This window comes from Scyliorhinus torazame, chromosome 2, assembly GCF_047496885.1.
Source record: "Scyliorhinus torazame isolate Kashiwa2021f chromosome 2, sScyTor2.1, whole genome shotgun sequence".
In the NCBI taxonomy this organism is placed as follows: domain Eukaryota; kingdom Metazoa; phylum Chordata; class Chondrichthyes; order Carcharhiniformes; family Scyliorhinidae; genus Scyliorhinus; species Scyliorhinus torazame.
The window spans coordinates 219,388,206-219,409,561 of record NC_092708.1 but is presented as its reverse complement, the minus strand read 5'-3'; the positions used below and the strand labels follow the sequence as shown (position 1 = coordinate 219,409,561).

Here is a 21,356-nt window from a genome sequence, read left to right as displayed (position 1 = left end):
AAGAAAGTTGATGGGGACATGCAGTGGCAGTATTGATTATGGAGGATATTGCAATGCTGGGAAGAAAAGATGTCTGCAGCAGTCAAGGACAGAATCTATTGTATTCAAGTTAAAAATAAGATGTGAGGTACCTTTGCACTGCTGAGTGTTTGCATTTATATACCAATGGGAAAGATATAAAGGGACACATTTTTTAGATCAGAACATTTCTAACTAATCGGGGAAGGAGGTTGAATCTGGTTCTGGAGAATGTGGCGGCTGAAATGTCAATATGGGGAACAGTTAGGGAACGGTGATCATTGGCTCATAAGATTCAGATTAGCTATGGAAAAGGACAAGGAGTAATCTAGAGTAAAACCAATTAATTGGAGGAGGGCCCATTTCAGTGGAGGACCAGTCCTGGGTTAATTAGAATCTGGGTAAAACTGTAATCAAGCAACTGGCCGCCTTTAAGGAGGAAATGGTTCGGATATAATTCAGGTACATTGTCAAAAGGGGAAAATGTAGGGCAGTCAAACCAGAACTTTTTGGATGAAGAAAAAGAGATCATAGATGCAGAAAAAGGCGAATACTACAAGTGAGAATCAGGTTGAAACTCAAATGTTCAAAGGGATCAGTACTAGAACCACTTATTTTTTTGATATAAATACTAATGATCAAGAGTTGGATGTACAGGACAGCGTGGAAATAGCAGGATATATCAGATTAATATGTGGCTGAAGGGATGGTGCGAGGCGGAGGGTTTCAGTTTCCTCAGATATTGGGACTGATTCTGGGGAGGTTGGACCAGTACAAACTGGATGGGTTACACCCGGGCAGGACCGGGACTGATGTCCTCGGGTGAGTATTTGCTACTGTGGCTGGGGAGGGTTTAAACTAGAATGGCAGAGGGATGGGAACCCAAGCAGGGTGACGAGGGAAAGAGAAACAAGGACAGTAATAAAACAAAGTACAGTAAAATACAAAAACAGTAATCAAGGCAATGAGACAAAGCAAGTACAGTACAAAGAAAGGTTAGGATGATTAAAAATGGCAAAAAGGCAAGCCTAAAGACTTTGTATCTTAATGCAGAAAACATTCAGAATAAGGTAGACAAACTGATGGCAAAAATAATGGTAAATGGATATGATTTCCTAGCCATATGGAAACATGGTTACAAGGAGATCAAATCTGGGAACTTAATATTCAGGGATATTTCACCTTTTGGAAAGACAGGAGGGAAGAGAAAGGCAGTGGGGTAGTACTGTTAATAAGAGATGAAATGAGGATAGTTGTGAGAGACAATCTAGACTTAGATGATGTAGAACCCATTTGGATGGATTTAAAAAACAGCAAGGCAAAGGAGACATTGGGAGAAGTAGTGTATCGACCGCAAAACAGTCGCCACACTGTAGGAAAGGGTATAAATCAACAAATAATAGGAGTGTGTGAAATGAATGGAGCAATAATTATGGATGACTTTAATCTTCAAGCTGGAAAGGATAGCTGCAACAACAAATTCACAGAGTGCATTAAGGATAGTTTCCTAGAGAAATATTTCATGGAGCCAACCAGGGGGCAGGCTATCTTGGGTCTAGTAATAGGTAATATGGCAGATTTAATAAATGAATTCTGAGTAAAAGATCCCTTTGGGAGTAGTGATCATAACATGACATAATTTAATATTCAGTTTGAGTGAGAAACTGGGGTCGGAAACAATTGTGTTTAACTTAAATAAAGGTAATTACAATGAAATGAGAATAGAGTTAGCTAAAGTGAACTGGGCAGATAGAGTAGCAGTAAAAATGGGAACGAAGGAATGGCAGACATTTAAGGAGCTAATTCATGACTCAGTAAAAATAAATCCTAGTAAGGAGGAAAAATTTGGAGAGGGCTGAATCAACCTTGGCTAACAAAGGATGTTAAGGAGAGTATTAAGTTGAAAGAAAAAACATAGAGGCGCAAAATTCAGTGATAGGCCCAGTAATTAGGATAAATTCAGAATCCAGCAAAGGAGGTCTAAAAAGATATTAAAGAGAGAGAAAATAAACTATGAGGGCAAAAGAGCGAGGAATATAAAAACTGATAATGAGATCTTCTTTAAATATATAAAAAGGAAGAGAGAGGTCAAAGTGAACATAGGCCCCTTAGAAAATGAATCTGGGGAGATAGTTATGGGGAACAAGAAAATGGCAGAGGAGTTAAACAGATATTTTGCATTGGTCTTTATGGTGGAAGATACTTTGAATATCGCTAAAGAATATGGGGGAGGAATTAAGTACCATCAGCATCACAGAGAAGTAGTATTTTACAAACTAAAGGGACCAAAGGCAGATAAGTCCCTGGTCCTGATGGCTTCATAAACGAAGTTGCTACAGAGATAGTGGATGCATAAAAACATAAGAACGCAAGAACTAGGAGGAGTAAGCCATCTGATCTGGCCCCTCAAGCCTTCTCCGCCATTCAATAAGATAATGGCTGATCTTTTTGTGGACTCAGCTCCACTTACCCGCCCGCTCACCATAACCTTTTATTCCTTTACTGTTCAAAAATCTATCTACCTTTATCTTAAAAACATTTAACAAGTTAGCCCCAACTGCTTCACTGGGCAGGGAATTCCACAGATTCACAACCCTTTGGGTGGAGAAGTTCCTCCTCAACTTTCCAGTCCTGCCCAGGTGTAACCCGTCCAGTTTGTACTGGTCCTCCGAATGTGTTTCTCCTCAACTCAGTTCTAAATCTGCTCTCCCTTATTTTGAGGCTATGCCCCCTAGTTCTAGTTTCACCCACCAGTGGAAACAACCTCCCTGCTTCTATCCTATCTTTTCCCTTCATAATTTTATGTTTCTATTAGATCCTTCCTCATTTTTCTAAATTCCATTGAGTATAGTCCCAGTCTACTTAGTCTCTCCTCATAAGCCAATCCTCTCAACTCCGGAATCAACCTAGTGAATCTCCTCTGCACCCCCACCAGTGCCAGTACATCCTTTCTCAAGTAAGGAAACTAAAACTGTACACAGTACCCCTTGCTCTTGTACTCTATTCCGCTATTAACAAACCCCAGAATACTATATGTTTTCTTAACTTCAGACTGCATCTGTCCTGTCACCTTCAATAATAGTATCATAGAATCCCTACAGTGCAGAATGAGTCCATTCGGCCCATCAGTCTATACCAACCCCCCATAAGAGCACCCTCCTCCGCCCTATCTCCATAAACCCACCTAACATTTGGAAACAAATGGGCAATTTAGCATGACCAATCCACCTAACCTGCACATCTTTGGACTGTGGGAGGAAACCAGAGCATCCAGAGGAAACCCACTCAGACAAGGGGAGAATGTGCAAACTCCACACAGGCAGTCATCCAAGGTCGGAATTAAACCCGGGTCCCTGGCGCTGTGAAGCAGCAGCAATGATCTATGCACAGATACACGAAGGTCCCTCTGCCCCTGCATCCCTTTAAGAATTTTACTCCTTATTTGAGTATGTGGCCCATGAATATGTGGCTGAACAGATGGTGTGAGGGGAAGGGTTTCAGATTCCTGGGGCATTTGAACCGGTTCTGGGGGAGGTGGGACCAGTACAAACTGGACGGGTTACACCTGGTCAGTATCAGGACTGATGTCCTAGGGGGTATTTGCTCGAGTGGTTGGGGAGGGTTGAAACTGAAATGGCAAGAGGATGGGAACCTAGGCAAGGAGTCAGAGGAGGAGGAAACACGGACAAAAACAAAAGGCAGAAGGGGGAATAAGAAAAGTCATAGACAGAGAAACCAAGGGCCAGATTCAAACAGGGCCACAGTGAAAAATATTGGGACCGAGACAAGCAATGTTAAAAAGACAAGCTTAAAGGCTTCGTGCCTTAACGCGCAGAGAATTCGCAACAACGCGAATTAATTAATTGCGCGATTAAACAGGCAGGTTATGTTGCTCTTGCTCATGTATTGCTTTGTTTGGCCCTTATTCCGCACTGTAACCAATCACTATTTTTTATGTACCATTTGTCAATGTTCTCTGTCGATTATTCTTTTGTCTACAGTGTACGTACTGTGTACGTTCCCTTGGCCACAGAAAAATACTTTTCACTGTATTTCGGTACATGTGACAATAAATATCAATCAATCAATCAAAAGCGTAAATGGGTATGATATAATCGGGATTACGGAGACATGTCTGCGGGGTGACCAGGGATGGGAATTGAATGTCATGGGGTATTCAGTATTTAGGAAGGACAGGCAAAAAAGAGAAGGCAGTGGAGTGGCAGTGTTGTTTAAAGAGGAAATTAATGCAATGGTGAGGAAGGATATTAGCTGTCACAATGTGGAATCTGTATGGGTAGAGCTCAGAAACACCAAGGAGTAAAAAACATTAGTGGGCACTGTGTGTTGACCTCTAAACTGCAGTGGTAATATTGGGAATGGCATTAAACAGGAAATTAGAGATGCATGCGATAAAGGAACACCTGTAATTTTGATTTTAATCTGCATATAGATTGGGCATATCTCATTCGTCACAATACTGTAGAGGAGGAATTCCGGGAGTGTTTACAGGATGATTTTCTGGACCAATACTTTGAAACATAGAAAATAGAAGCAGAAGGTGGCCATTCGGCCCTTTGAGCCTGCTCAGCCTCATGGCTGATCATCAAGTTCAACACTCTGATCCTGCCTTTTCCCTATATTCCTTGGTCCCTTTAGCTCCAAGAGCTATATCTAATTCCTTCTTGAAATTATGCAATGTTTTGGCCTCAACTACTTCCTGTGGTGGTGAAGTCCACAGATTCACTACTCTCTGGGTAAAGAAATTTCTCCTCACCTCAGTCCTAAAAGGTTTACCCCTTATCCTCAAACTATGACCCCTAGTTCTGGACTCCCCGATCATCAGGAACATTCTTTCTGAATCTATCCTGTTAGAATTTTGTAAGTTTCTATGAGATCGCCTCTCACTCGTCTAAACTCCACTGGATATAATAATAATAATAATCGCTTATTGTCACAAGTAGGCTTCAATGAAGTTACTGTGAAAAGCCCCTAGTCACCACATTCCAGTGCCTGTTCGGGGAGGCCGGTACGGAAATTGAACCCGCGCTGCTGGCCTTGTTCTGCATTACAAGCCAGCTGTTTAGCCCGCTGTGCTAAACCAGCCCCTAATCATAACTGATTTAGTCTCTCCTCATATGACAGTCCCGCCATCCCAGGAATCAGCCTGGTAAACCTTCGCTGCACAACCTCCATAACAAGAACATACTCTCTCAGGTAAGGGAAGGAACCAACTAGAAAACAGGCCATCCTAGACTGGGTACCAAGAAATGAGAATGGAATCATTGGCAATCTAGTTGTGTGAGACCACTTGGGGATGAGCGACCATAATAGGATAGATGTTTTCATCAAGATGGAGAGTGAAGTAGTTGATTCTGAGACTAGGGTCCTGAATCTTTTTTTAAAATAAATTTAGAGTACCCAATTATTTTTCTCCAATTAAGGGGCAATTTAGAGTGGCCAATCCACCTAACCTGCACATCTTTGGGTTGTGGGGGTGAAACCCACGCAGACATGGGGAGAATATGCAAACTCCACACAGACAGTGTCCCAGAGCCGGGATTCAAACCCGGGTCCTCAGCGCCGTAGTCCCAGTGCTAATCACTGCGCCACATGCCACCCCTCTAGGGTGCTGAATCTTAATAAAGGAAACTACAATGATATGAGACATGAGTTTGTTTTGGTCAATTGAGGAATGTTATTTAAAGGGATGACTGCGGACAGGCAATGGCAATCATTCAAAGAGCGCATGGGGGAACTGTACCAATTGTTTATTCCTGTCTGGCACAAAAGTAAAACAGAAAATGTGGCCAATTCATGGCTTACAAGGGAAATTAGAGATAGTATTCGATCCAAGGAGGCAGCTTACAAATTGACCAAGAAAAACAACAGGTCTGAGGTTTGGGAGCAGTTTAGAATTCAGCAAAGGACCAAAGGATTGATTAAGAAGGGGGAAATAGAGTACGAGAATAAGCTTGCAGGGAACATAGAAAATGACTGTAAGATTGGTAAAGACAACAAAGGTAATAACGAGATGTTAATGCCTGTTACATTATGGTATGAGTTATTGCCTTCAGTCGAGGAAGAGAAAAATATGCCAATTTAACTCAACCTCTTTCCAAATGGTTTGAGGAGGACTGTTTTACCATCTCCTTCATTATTCTAGCCTATTAACCTATTCCCAATTAACCAAAAATGTCCAAGTGACTGCTAATTCTATCCCAAACAATGTTTTCTAGAAGCTTGCCCACCACTGATATTAAACTGACTGGTCCTTAATTGCTGGGGTTATCCTTACAATCTTCTTTGAACAGGCAGATAGTGCAGGGATCTCCTGAGGCTAACTCGCTAACAGCTTTTTCCAGTATGGATACAGGTGAGCGCGTTGGTTCCTGCGAGAACTGTAGCAAGAGCTAAGTTCATGGCACCACGGTTGGCACAAGTTCTATAGTGGTAGGGGATTCCATAGTTAGGGGAACAGACGGTTGTTTCTGCGGCTGTGGACGTGACCCTAGGTATGTTGTCTCCCTGGTACCAGGGTCAAGGATGTCACAGAGCGGCTGCAAGACATTCTTTTAGGGGAGGGCGAACAGAAAACTTGGAGAGTTTGATAAAACTAGAGTAGGTTATATATAGTAAGTCATTAGATGGGGTCAGAGTATATAGGAAAGTAAAAAAGCCGAAATCATGATTAATGTGCATGTGTGTGAATGTGGTTAATATGATTAATGAGCTCCAGGCACAGGTTGTCAAATGGAACGATGATATTATTGCCACAACAGAGACCTGCTTCAAAGAAGGGCAGGACTGGGTATTAAATATTCCTGGACACCAAGTATTTAGGAGAGACATGAAAGGAAGAAAGGGGGATAGGGAAAGGTGAAACGTGACAGTGCTGATTAAAGATGGTGTTAGTACTGGAGAGAGAATGTTCCAGATGCCGGGATTCTCCCTTACCACGTCCAAGTTCCAACGCCAGCGTCGAAATCGGCACAAACAACTCCGGCGTCGGACCCAGCAAAAGTGCGCGAATTCTGCGCAACGGAAGAGGCCAGCACGGGCGTCACAGGAAGGGTGACAGGCACAAGCCGGAACGGCGCCACTGACCCGCGTGGCGTAATTGACGCCGCACAGCGTCGCTGTTAAATTGACGCCATCAGCAGAGAAACGGCAACACGGGAAGATGCCGTCCGCCACGCAGCGCCGAGGTTCCAGGAGCGGGACATCGAAGCGCTCCTGGAAGCCGTGGAGCGGAGGAGGGAGGCCCTGTACCCTGGACATGACCACAGGGTCGCTGCCAACACCAGGCGGTGCCTGTGGAGGGAGGTGGGAGAAGCCGTCAGCGCCGTGGGAATGGCCCCCAGGACCGGCAACCAGTGCCAAAAGAAGGTCAATGACTTGGTCAGGGCAGCCAAGGTGAGTACCCCCCCACTGTGCCCATGGCACCAACCCCCTAACCCCCCCACACACACATGTGGCACTGCGCCACCCCCCACCCAAATGGTGGGCATAGCTGAGCTTCTCACCCCCTTCTCCCCTGCCCTCACCCTCCTTCCCCCCTGCCCTCACACCCCCTTCCCCCTGCCCTCACCCCCCCTTCTCCCCTGCCCTCACCCTCCTCCCCCCCTGTCCTCACACCCCCTTCTCCCCTGCCCTCGCACCCCCTTCCCCCCTGCCCTCACCCCCCTTCCCCTGCCCTCAACCTCCTTCCCCCTTCCTCCCTGCCCTCATCCCTTCCCACCGGCCCCCTTCCCCCAGCCCTCACCCCCCCCTTCCCCCTGCCCTCACACCCCCTTCCCCCTGCCCTCACCCCCCCTTCTCCCCTGCCCTCACCCTCCTCCCCCCCTGTCCTCACACCCCCTTCCTCCCTGCCCTCATCCCTTCCCACCGGCCCCCTTCCCCTTCCCCCAGCCCTCACCCCCCCTTCCCCCTGCCCCCACACCCCCTTCCCCCCTGCCCTCATCCCCCCTCCCCCTGCTCTCAACCCCCCCTTCCCCCACCACCCCCTCAGCCCCGTCTGCGTGTCTAACCATGCATGCTGTCTTGTGTATTGCAGGACCACCCGGCGATCCATCTGAACCTACGGATGCAGACCGCCCCCAGGCCATGCCAGGGTGACCTCAGGCCAGGAATCAACCCGGGTCCTCAGGTGTAGGCCGCCCCCAGGCTGTGGCGGGGCCAGCACGACGTAGGAGTTCATCCAGCGACGGGGAGGGCAACCAAACCAACAGCCCCCCATCCCAGTCGACCCAAGACACGATGACCCTGTCATAATATACACCAGTATATCATGGTGCAGACACACACTGATGGACACACAGTGGGACCAATCAACACACACAATACCGCAGCCAATCACCAGTTAGAGCACACGCACTATAAAGACAGGGGGCATCAGAGTTCCCGCTCATTCGAGCTGCAGCTAGCTAGGAGCACAGAGCTCACGGCCTGCAACACAGACATTCACCGTGTGCTGAGTGCATCGACTGGTTAGGACAAGGCAAAGGTCTTTAGTTAAAGCTAGTATTGTATTAACCCACAGTCTGAGTATGTTAAACAGTTAATGATTCAATAAAATAGTGTTGCACTATTTCAAGTGTTGGTGACCTGTCTGTGATCCAGAACACCCAACACATCATGATACCAGGAGTTGTGGGATATTAGCACTTCTTAGACCTACCTGCAAGTGATCTGCCTTCCGCCAGCATTCCGTCATCCTGCAACATGGACAACATCAGCCCGCCGCCGCCGCTCCGCACCGCCGGCAACCTCGGGGCCAACTGGAAGATTTTCAAACAACGCTTCCAGCTCTACCTCGAAGCCACGGACAGGGAGAGCGCCTCGGATACCAGAAAGATCGCTCTTCTCCTCTCCACGGCCGGAGACCATGCCATCCACATCCACATTTTCAACTCTCTCACCTTTGCAGATGACGAAGATAAGGCGAAGTTCAAGATGGTTCTCCTCAAATTTGACACTCACTGCAGCGTGGAGCTGAATTAAAGTTTTGAACGCTGCGTGTTCCAACAGCGTTTGCAGGGTAAGGACGAACCTTTCCAATCCTTTCACATGCACCTCCGCATCCTTGCGCAATCTTGCAGCTACGGGCCCACCTCCGACTCCATGATACGCGACCAGATCGCTTTCGGTGTTCAGTTGGACCCCCTAGGTCAGCAGCTCCTCAAAGTAAAGCAACTCACCCTAGCGACCACCATCGAGACCTGTGCCTTACATGAAAACGCCACGAGTCGGTATTCCCATATACAAGCGGCTGAAACGGCGCGGCAACGTTTCCACGAGGCGGAACGGGTCCAAGTGATTGAGCACTTCCAGGGCCTCAGCCTGGATGAGGGTGGCCATTTTGCGCGCTTTTCGCGGACTCCCGCGCTTGTACGCACCAAACGAGGGGACGGCGACGTTGAGGAACGTAATGCGTAGGCGGGCACCACGCACGACCGCACCGCACATGCGCAGTGGCGCAACGAACGTGCTGACGTCACGGCGTGCGGCAACTGTGGCTCCGCCCACTTAAAGCGGCAATGCCCCGCAAAATCTCGACAATACCTACGATGTGGAAGACTTGGCCACTATGCTGCCTTCTGTCGAGCAGCTCAGCCTGCCAATTCATCTCGCTTCAGCCAGCCTCGCAGGAATGTCCGGGCAATTCAACCCAAGGTCACCGAGTCTGATGCGGACCTCCCACACAGCAGTGACACCGAGGAACGAAGGCGCCTTTTCGAGTCGGTGTCATAACGAAAAACAGGCTGTCCCCGAAGCAGACACCAGCCGCTGTCGGTATACAGCATCGATCCAGACGATAAGTGGTGTGCCACCCTAACGGTCAACCGGTCCCAAATACGATTCCACCTGGACACTGGTGCCTCCGCCAATCTCATGGCGTGGTCTGCTTACCAAAGCCTTCATGTCAAACCAGCCATCCTTCCATCAGCCTGCCAGCTATTGGACTACAATGGCAACATCATTCCTGCTACCGGCTCGTGCCAACATGAAGTGACGCACAAGTCACGGAAAGCCATCCTTCCTTTCGAGATCATGAGCTCCTCAAAGGACTCCCTGCTTGGCGCACAAGCATGCAATCTGCTAAACCTCATTCAAAGAGTTCACTCTCTCTCTCCTGATGACACGTCTGCCTTTCAGGACACCGACTTCAGGGTGCAACTCGACGCCATCATCGACCAGCACCGCGACGTCTTCGAAGGCATGGGCACGCTCCCATATACGTACAAGATCCTACTCAAACAGAATGCCACGCCTGTGGTGCATGCACCTCGCAGAGTCCCAGCACCCCTGAAGGACCGCCTCAAGCAGCAGCTGCAGGATCTCCAAGACCAAGGAGTGATCTCCAGAGTTACGGAACCAACCGACTGGGTCAGTTCCATGGTGTGCGTAAAAAAGCCTTCCGGCGAGCTCAGAATTTGCATTGATCCCACGGATCTGAATCGCAATATCATGAGGGAGCATTATCCGATTCCCAAGCGCGAAGAGATCACATGCGAGATGGCTCGCGCCAAGCTCTTCACCAAACTTGACGCCTCAAAAGGTTTCTGGCAAATCCAACTCGACAAATCCAGCAGGAAGCGGTGTACCTTTAACACCCCCTTCGGCAGATATTGTTACAACAGGATGCCGTTTCGGATCATATCGGCTACAGAAGTGTTCCACAGGATCATGGAACAAATGATGGAAGGCATTGAAGGTGTTCGCGTCTATGTCGATGACATAATCATTTGGTCCACCACCCCGCAGGAGCATGTCAGTCGTCTCCAGCGTGTATTCAAACGTATACGTGAGCAGGGCCTCCGCCTCAACAGGGCCAAATGCTCCTTTGGTCAGACGGAACTCAAGTTCCTAGGGGACCACATCTCCCAGTTGGGTGTGCGGCCGGATGCGGACAAGGTGGCTGCTATCACAGCCATGAAAACGCGAGAGGACAAGAGGGCGGTCCTCCGATTTCTGGGCATGGTCAACTTCCTAGGGCAGTTCATCCCTAACCTCGCCTCTCATACCACAGCTCTCAGGAACCTGGTCAGGAAGACGGCAGACTTCCAATGGCTTCCTGCCCACGAGCGCGAATGGAGAGAACTGAATAACAAACTCACCACGGCCCCGGTCTTAGCTATTTTTGATCCAGCGAAAGAGACAAAAATTTTGACCGATGCCAGCCAGTCTGGCATTGGGGCAGTGCTCCTGCAACGCGATGAGACCTCATCATGAGTCCCCGTTGCATATGCGTCACACACCATGACCCCCACGGAACAGCGCTACGCGCAGATAGAAAAGGACTGCCTGGGCCTTTTGACCGGTGTCGTCAAGTTTCATGGCTATGTGTATGGCCTTCCCCAATTCACCGTCGAGGCCGACCATCGCCTGCTGGTCAATATAATACAGAAAGACTTGAACGACATGACGCCTCGCCTCCAGCGTATTCTGCTCAAACTCCGGCGATACGACTTCCAGCTGGTATACACCCCGGGCAAAGACCTGATCATAGCCGACGCTCTGTCCAGGGCAGTCAACACCCCGTGTGACCCAGCGGGATTGGTCTGTCAGGTGTCAGGTTGACGCCCATGTGGCCTTTGTGGCCTCCAATCTACCTGCCACGGATGAACGCCTCGTCCAGATTTGCCGCGAGACGGCGGCTGACCCTTTGCTGCAGCGTGTCATGCGCCACCTAACAGACGGGTGGCTCAAGGGCCAATGTCCACAGTTCTACATCAGAGATGATCTGGCGGTAGTCGATGGTGTCCTCCTGAAACTGGACCGCATTGTCATCCCGCATAGCATGCGCCAGCTCGTCTTGGAACAGCTACACGAGGGCCACCTTGGCGTGGAGAAGTGCCGCCGACGGGCCCGAGAGGCAGTGTACTGGCCCGGCATTAATGAGTACATAGCCAACACAGTGCTCAACTGCCCCACTTGTCTGCGCTTCCAGCTGGCCCAACCACGTGAGACCCTACAGCCCCATGAGTTGGTCACGTCCCCTTCCCTTGGTCCAAGGTCAGCATCGACCTGTTCCACACACTGGGCAGGGACTATGTCTTGATTGTCTTTTCCAACTACCCGGAGGTGGTACGTTTACACGACATCACATCGTCTGCAGTCATCCGTGCCTGTAAGGACACCTTTGCTCGACACAGCATCCCACTCACTGTGATGTCGGACAATGGCCCCTGCTTCGCAAGCCAGGAATGGTCCAACTTTGCCAGGAGGTACAACTTTGTGCATGTGCCATCCAGTCCCCTGCACCCCCAATCCAACGGCAAAGCGGAGAAGGGCGTCCACATAGTCAAACGGCTCCTCTGCAAGGCTGCCGATGCTGGGTCCGATTTCTAGCTCGCCCTGCTGGCCCATCGCTCGGCCCCACTGTCCACTGTCCTGTCGCCAGCCCAGCTGCTCAGGGGTCGCACCCTGAGGACGACGGTGCCGTCCATTCATGTCCCAGACCTCGACCACGTTCCGGTCCTTCAACGAATGCAACTGTCTCGTGCACAGCACAAGGCGGCTCATGGCTCCCGTGCAGCTGATCTCCCTGCTCCAGATGACAACGTCCGCATCCATCTTCCGGATGGTGGCTGGTCTGCAACCACTGTGGTTCTTCGGCAGGTGGCTCCCCGCTCGTTCCTGGTTCGTCTACCGGATGGTTCCATTCTGCACCGTAATCGGCGTGCCCTTCGTCTCGTTCCGCGCTCACTACGTGATCCACCACCATTGCCACGTCCTCCTGTTGACCCTGACCTGGACTATGCAGAGATTCTGGTCACTCTGCATCCTCCTCACTCTGACGCAGTCCAGCCCGCTCCTCAGCCGGACACACACACCCAGGACACACACACCCAGGACACACTCACCCAGGACACACACACCCAGGACACACACACCCAGGACACACACACCCAGGACACACGAACACAGGACACCCAGGACACACACACCCAGGACACACACACCCAGGGCACACACACCCAGGACACACGAACACAGGACACCCAGGACACACACACCCAGGACACACACACCCAGGACGGACACACACACCCAGGACGGACACACACACCCAGGACGGACACACACACCCAGGACGGACACACACACCCAGGACAGACACACACACCCAGGACAGACACACACACCCAGGACGGACACACACACCCAGGACGGACACACACACCCAGGACGGACACACACACCCAGGACGGACACACACACCCAGGACGGACACACACACCCAGGACGGACACACACACCCAGGACGGACACACACACCCAGGACGGACACACACACCCAGGACGGACACACACACCCAGGACGGACACACACACCCAGGACGGACACACACACCCAGGACGGACACACACACCCAGGACGGACACACACACCCAGGACACACACACACCCAGGACACACACACACCCAGGACACACACACACCCAGGACGAACACACACACCCAGGACGAACACACACACCCAGGACGAACACACACACCCAGGACGGACACACACACCCAGGACGGACACACACACCCAGGACACACACACACCCAGGACACACACACACCCAGGACACACACACACCCAGGACACACACACACCCAGGACACACACACACCCAGGACACACACACACACCCAGGACGAACACACACACCCAGGACGGACACACACACCCAGGACACACACACACCCAGGACACACACACACCCAGGACACACACACACCCAGGACACACACACACCCAGGACACACACACACCCAGGACACACACACACCCAGGACACACACACACCCAGGACGAACACACACACCCAGGACGGACACACACACACCCAGGACGGACACACACACCCAGGACGGACACACACACCCAGGACGGACACACACACCCAGGACGGACACGCACACCCAGGACGGACACACACACCCAGGACGGACACACACACCCAAGACGGACACACCCAGGACACCCGGGACACATGAACACAGCAACACTACCCCAGAGGACCCCGGACCTCGGCCCAGGCGAGGACATCCACGGAATACCACTGCTATCTCCTCCACCCTCCACCATCGCAGAGACTATCACCTCGGTTGGGCTCTTCAGTGAGGAGGTTTCTGGGACACTCACTGGTGCGCATAACACAGCCGTCCCGGTACAGCAGGTGGAGGCAGGAGCAGCTGAGGGGCCGGGCGGTCGGAGTGCAGCCCGGCCCCAGCAACCAGCTGCCGCCCAGATGTGTCCCGGGTTCCTGGAGTTCCCACACCCGCCCATAGACCCGATGCAGTCAGGGACCCTGGGACAAGTGATGGGAATGACGGCCGGCTTACAAGAGCTGCAGATGCAAGTGGAAGAGTCCACCCGCGTGCAGGAGCAGCGAGTGGTGCCGGTCAATGCTGCCACCCAGGCGGACACCGCACGGGTGGCGTCCGCAGTGGAGTCAATGGGGGCGGCGGTGTCAGACATGGGTCGCAGTATGCAAGGTATGGGGCTTTCTGTGCAGGCGGCGTCCGTGGCCCAGGACATGGCTGCCCTCTCACAGGCAGCCATGAGCGAGAGCCAACTGCAGATTGCAGAGGCGCTCAATGGTGTGGCCCGGTCCCAGCGGGCCATCACGGAGGGCATCGGTGCCATTGCCCAGGTGCTGGCCGGCGTCCCCAGACACCGACAGGGATGGCCAACTCCCTGAGCTCCATGGCTGCAAACTTGCAGACCCTTGTCGATACCAGGGCGGTATGCCTCGGTGCCAGGGGGTGCCTCGGGTGCTGGATCTTTTCGTATCCCTGTCGCATGGAGAGCCCCGGGCACCATCGGGCAGCCCGAGGGAGGAGGAGGTGCTGGTGCCCGTTCCGGGTCCCCCTGTAGGAGAGATCCCAGAACACCGCGACACCTCCGACACCCCCCTTCCGTCCCAGGTGCATCTGGTGGGCAACAGGCAGAACAGGCTGGCAGCTCACCATCCCAGTCGCCCGAGCAGCAGCCTGGCCCATCCAGGCCGGGCCGCCCCAGGAAACGGCCGCCAAAGGGGACCCTAGTCACAGGGCAGGAATCACAGGAGTCCACCTCCAGTTCTGCTGTACCGTCTGGGGAAGCACCTAGAAGTACTCATCGGGCCCGTAAGGCCAGAAAATTAGACACGGAGTAAGTTGGCATGGGTGCAGGGCACAGACTAGTTACAAAGGCTAGGGCATGTGGCTGATCCATTTGTAATTAAAATCACTTTCACACCTACAGAAGCTGCCTCTGTGCTCTGTCCAATGCGTGCGGGGGTGGGGTGGGAAGCGAGCGCCAGTGTGTGTGATGGGTGATAGGAGGTCGAACTCAGGTGAGTGTGGCGTGTGCACCCCCCAACTCCCCGGGTTGCCCTCGCCACTCCGTCCCCTGCCAGACGACAGGTCCGTGCGCTGCAGTGTCCAGGCCGCATGCAGGGACCACCCAGGTGGAGGGTGTTACTGTGGCCATGAGTCAGACATTGTCTAACGATGTAGAGCTCGGAGCTTATCGCAGAGCAGGTTGTCATCATCCTCCATGCCATGCAATGTACCCGCTTCCACTGGCGACCATGTGAGCCCTGCCCAGTGTGCCACAGGTGAGGGCTGGTGTGCATGCGGGTGGTTGGTGGTGGGCGGGGGAGGGGTGGTGCGGTACTGTGCTGTCTGTGCCCATGCTCAGCGATCCCCCCCTCCCCCCAGTCTGTGAACCGTGCAGCTATCAACTCGTCCCGTGCCCGATGGCCCACCCGGTATCGGTGGGCAGCCTCCCGTCCCTGTCCAGCCCGTATGTCCCGTGCATTCCCCCCATCATCTGGGGAGACGAGCCCATCGGCGTCTTCCCCCTCCTCCTCCTCCTCTGCCTCCAGCACATTGCCCCTCTGCTGGGTTTTATTGTGCAGGACGCAGCAGACCACAACGATGCGGCCGACCCGCTCCAATGGATACTGGAGGGCCCCTCCAGAGCGGTCCAGGCACCTGAAGCGCATCTTCAGCAGCGCAAAGCACCTTTCGACCACACCCCGGGTCTCTGCATGAGCATCGTTGTAGCAGTTCCCCGTGTCGGTCCGTGGCCTTCGTATCTTATAGGCGTCATCAGCCACGACTGCAACGGGTAACCCGTCACCCAGCAACCAGCCCCGCAGCCTGGGGGGTTGTCCCTCGAACATGGTGGGGATGAACAATTGTGCCAATGTGAACGAGTCATGCACACTGTCCAGGTACCGGGCGCACACTTGCAGGATCCTCATCCGGTGGTCACAGACCACCTGCACGTTCACGGAGTAGGTCCCCTTCCTGTTTGTGAACACGGCTCTGTTATCCGCTGGTGGCCACAGGGCGACGTGCACCCCATCGATTGCCCCCTGGAGCCTGGGTATCCTGGCCACGGCAGCCAAGCCTGATGCCGGGGCACCCTGGTGGGCGCGGTCCACAGGGAACTGGATGTAGCGCTCCGCGATGTCATACAGAGCATCCATCACTGCACGGATGCACCAGTGCACCGATGTCTGGGAGATGCCGGAGAGGTCCCCACTTGGTGACTGGAAAGACCCCGTGGTGTAGAAGTTGAGGGCGACTGTCACATTGACGGCCACCGGGAGAGGGTGTCCACCCCCAGTCCCATGCGGTGCCAGGTATGCCATCAGGTGGCAGGTATGGGTGATGGTTTCCAGCCTCATCCGGTGTCTCCTCCTGCATGCCCTGTCCGTGAGGTCCTGGTAGGACATGCGGCGCCGGTACACATGGGGCCTCTTTGGGTGCCTCCGTCACGTTGGCACCACCTCCTCCTCCTCCTCCTCCTGCCCACAGACACCAGCCCCGACACTCCCCACTGCACCCCCACCCTCCCCAGACACCAACCCCGGCACCCCCGGCCCTGGTCAGCCTCCGCCCCCGCCAAATGCAACCCCCTCCCCCCAGCCACGGCCAAGCCGTCTCGACATGTGGCGGCCCTCCCACATGTTTGATTTACGCCGGAGACTCGCAGCAAGCCCAGGGACCAGCACATCGCGCCAGGTCTGCCGATTCTGTGGGCCGGGCAGCGCAATCCCCGTCGGCGAGCCTTTTCCCACTTCGGAGCATCGCAGTCCCGGCGTGGCGGGACTTCAATTATCCGAATATGGGACCGGAAGAGTGCAAAAGGAACAGGAAGGATGAGAGTTCCTGGAATGTGTTCAAGATTACTTTCTGCAGTGCTATGTTTTTGGTCCAACGAGAGGGCAGCTGTTGGACCTGGTTCTAGGGAATGAAGTGGATTAAATACCAGTGGGAGAGCATTTAGGGGACAGTGACCATTGTATCATAAGGTTTAGGTTGGCCGTGGAAAAGAACAAGGAGCAATCCAGTTCAAGGACAATTGGGGGGGATATCAACTTTGATGGGCTGAGAATGCATCTGAGTTGATGGGAGTCGGAATCAAATGTTGGTAGAACAGACAGTGGCAACATTCAAAGAGATAGTATTGCAGGTAATGCCGATTCATATTCCCTTGAAGGTGAAAGGTAGGACAAATACATCTAGAACACACTAGATAACGAGAGATAAGGTAGGGGGAAGGGCTAAATCACAAGATAATAGTTAAAAGCAGGAGTAGGCCATCAGGCCCTTCAAGCCTGCCCCATCATTCAATACAATAATGGCTGATCTCTGCCGGCCTCAACTCCTTTTCGGTGCCATTTCCACATAGCCCTCTATTCCTCAATCTATCACATCTATCCACCTCCACTTTAAATACTTCTAATCATCCAACCTCCTCGGCAGAAAATTCCAGAGATTCACCACCCTCTGCGAGAAGAAATTACCATTTATTCCAACTCTCTGCTTTCTATGTGACAGCCAGTTTCAATCTATGCTAACACACTTCCTCCAATTCCATGTGCTTTTACATTATGCACCAGCCTCTTATGTGGCACCTTGTCGAATGCTTTTTGGAAATCTAAATACACTACATCTACAGGTTCCCTCTACTTAGTCTGTCTGTTACATCCTCAAAGAACGATAGAGTACTCTATAATCCTCAAAGAATTTGAGCAAATTTGTCAAACCTTTCAAAAAAACCATGTTGACTAGGTTTGATTATATTCAGTTTTCCTAAATGATTAGCTATTTTCTTTTTGATTATTGCCAATAATAGATGTTAAACTGAAACAGAAAATACTGGACAATCACAGCAGGTCTGACAGCATCTGTGGAGAGAGAAGGGTGCTAACATTTCGAGTCTGAGTCATCAAAGCTCAAAACATTAGCTCCCTTCTCTCTCCATAGATGCTGTCAGATCTGCTGTGATTGTCCAGTATTTTCTGTTTTTGCTTCAGATTCCAGCATCCTCAGTAATTTACTTTTATAATATAGATGTTAAACTAACTGCCTTACTCTCTTGTTTAATTAAGGGAGTCACATTGGCTACTTTCCAATCTTCCAATACCCTCCCGGAATTTAGCGTGTTATGCAAAATTTTAACCAATGGATCCACTATCTCTGAAGCCACTTCCATTAAAACCCCAGTGTGCAGTTCATCGGGTCCTGGCAGCTTGTCAGCCTTTAGCCCCTTGAGTTTCTCTAATATCCTATCCCCTGTGATTGGGATTTCTGTAATTCCTACCATGTTATATGAAATCAGCCCATCTGATACGTTAGGGTTATTTGCAATGTCTTCCATGGTGAAGACTGATGCAAAAAATGTATTTCGCATATCCGCCATTTCTTTGGTGGCTGTTATTAATTCACCAACCTTGTTCAGTAGAGGTCCCACATTTACCTTAGCCGTCTGCTTCCCATTTATATATCCATGGAAACTCTTACTGTTTGTTTATATACTGCATGCAAGTTTTCTCTCAAAATTAATTTTCTCCCTTCTTACGAGCTTTTTAGTCTTTTGCTGTTGGATCCTAAAAGATTCCCAATCCTCTGGTCCAACATTATCCCTTAGCTTATTTTCCCAGTTCACCTTAGGCAACTCCTCCCTCATATCATTATAATTTCCCTTATTTAAGTTGAAGACACGGGCAGTTGTATCGCGAGCAGCAGGGGGATGGGAAATCCACTTTCACGCCGTAATTGGGCATGGTGCTGGTTTGGCGATTCTCCCGGCCCCGAACACTGGCGGGACCGCGGAGTACGCCGCGCTGCCAGGGGGCCAGAGGCCCGCCCAGCAATCCTACACTCCCAACCGGCCAAGTTCCCGGCGGCTTCGAACTAACCAGCTATTGCCGGTCGTGATGCTGGTGTAGCAGCTGCGGACTCAGTCCGCGGCCGCCCTGGTCGGGGGTGGCGTACCGTAGGCCGGGGGGGGGGGGGGGGCTTATAGGTGGCTGGGGATTAAATCTGCGCGGTTTCAGGTTCGGGTGTGCGGCCAATCTGGGGGTCTCTTTTCTCGGTGTGACTCCGTGGTCCGAGTCCGCCATGGAGTACGGCGCGGCCGCGCGCATGCGCAGACTCTGAACCGGAAGTGCGGGGGCCCGTATCCACAGCAAAAGCTGTGAGATCCACTACGGGTCCCTGCTAGGCCCCTGCAGGGCATTGAATTTGTTCAACTTTTTGTAAGGAATTTCTGGAGTAAAACTCCACTGTTTTTACGCCGGCATGGGGACCTTGGGCGACATTCTCCGAGGATGGCGTGAATCCCGCCCCCGCCGGTTGCCGAAGTCTCCGGCACCAGAGATTCGGCGGGGGTGGGAATCGCGCTGCGCCGGTTGGCGGGACCCCCCTCTTGATTCTCTGGCCCGGATGGGCCGAAGTCCCACCGATAAATTGCCTGTCCCGCCGGCGTAGATTAAATCACCTACCTTACCGGCGGGACAAGGCGGCGCGGGCGGGCACCGGGGTCCTGGGGGGGGGGGGGGCGCGGGGCGATCTGGCCCCGGGGGGTGCCCCCACGGTGGCCTGGCCCGCGATCGGGGCCCACCGATCCGCGGGCGGGCCTGTGCCGTGGGGGCACTCTTTCCCTTCCGCCTCCGCCACAGTCTCCACCATGGCGGAGGCGGAAGAGACTCCCTCCACTGCGCATGCGTGGGAAACTGTCAGCGGCCGCTGACGCTCCCGCGCATGCGCCGCCCCGAGATGTAATTTCCGCGCCAGCTGGCGGGGCAACAAAGGCCGTTTCCACCAGCTGATGGGGCGGAAATTCCTCCGGCGTCGGCCTAGCCCCTCAATGTTAGGGCTCGGCCCCCAAAGGTGCGGAGCATTCCGCAATTATTTATAGCAACGACCTATACATATTATACATATATATTAACAACCCTTGAGCCGATCCCCTTAGGATGAACTTAATCCGTTCCAGCTTTATAAACCCTGCCATGTCATTTATCCAGGTCTCCACCCCCGGGGGCTTGGCTTCCTTCCACATCAACAGTATCCTGCGCCGGGCTACTAGGGACGCAAAGGCCAAAACATCGGCCTCTCTCGCCTCCTGCACTCCCGGCTCTTGTGCAACCCCAAATATAGCCAACCCCCAGCTTGGTTCGACCTGGACCCCCACTACATTCGAAAGCACCTTTGTCACCCCCACCCAGAACCCCTGTAGTGCCGGACATGACCAAAACATGTGGGTGTGATTCGCTGGGCTTCTCGAGCATATCACACACCTATCCTCTACCCCAAAAAATTTACTGAGCCGTGCTCCAGTCATATGCGCCCTGTGTAACACCTTAAATTGAATCAGGCTTAGCCTGGCACACGAGGACGATGAGTTTACCCTGCTTAGGGCATCCGCCCACAGCCCCTCCTCAATCTCCTCCCCCAGCTCTTCTTCCCATTTCCCTTTCAGCTCATCTACCATAATCTCCCCCTCGTCCCTCATTTCCCTATATATATCTGACACCATACCGTCCCCCACCCATGTCTTTGAGATCACTCTGTCCTGCACCTCATGCGTCTGGAGCTGCGGGAATTCCCTCACCTGTTGCCTCGCAAAAGCCCTCAGTTGCATATACCGGAATGCATTCCCTTGGGGCAACCCATATTTCTCGGTCAGCGCTCCCAGACTTGCGAACTTCCCATCCACAAACAGATCTTTCAGTTGCGTTACTCCTGCTCTTTGCCATATTCCATATCCCCCATCCATTCCCCCCGGGGCAAACCTATGGTTATTTCTTATCGGGGACCCCACCAAGGCTCCCGTCTTTCCCCTATGCCGTCTCCACTGTCCCCAAATTTTCAAAGTCGCCACCACCACCGGGCTTGTGGTGTATTTCTTCGGTGAGAACGGCAATGGGGCCGTCACCATAGCTTGTAGGCTAGTCCCCCTACAGGACGCCCTCTCTAATCTCTTCCACGCCGCTCCCTCCTCTTCTCCCATCCACTTACTCACCATTGAGATATTGGCGGCCCAATAATA

At 52.3% G+C, this 21,356-nt stretch overlaps 1 protein-coding gene across 3 annotated transcripts in view; it reads right to left on the bottom strand.

Moving 5' to 3' along the window:
- ftcd (formimidoyltransferase cyclodeaminase) overlaps window positions 1-21,356 on the bottom strand; it is a 125,421-nt gene that overhangs the window by 52,058 nt on the left and 52,007 nt on the right. The window lies entirely within an intron of this gene.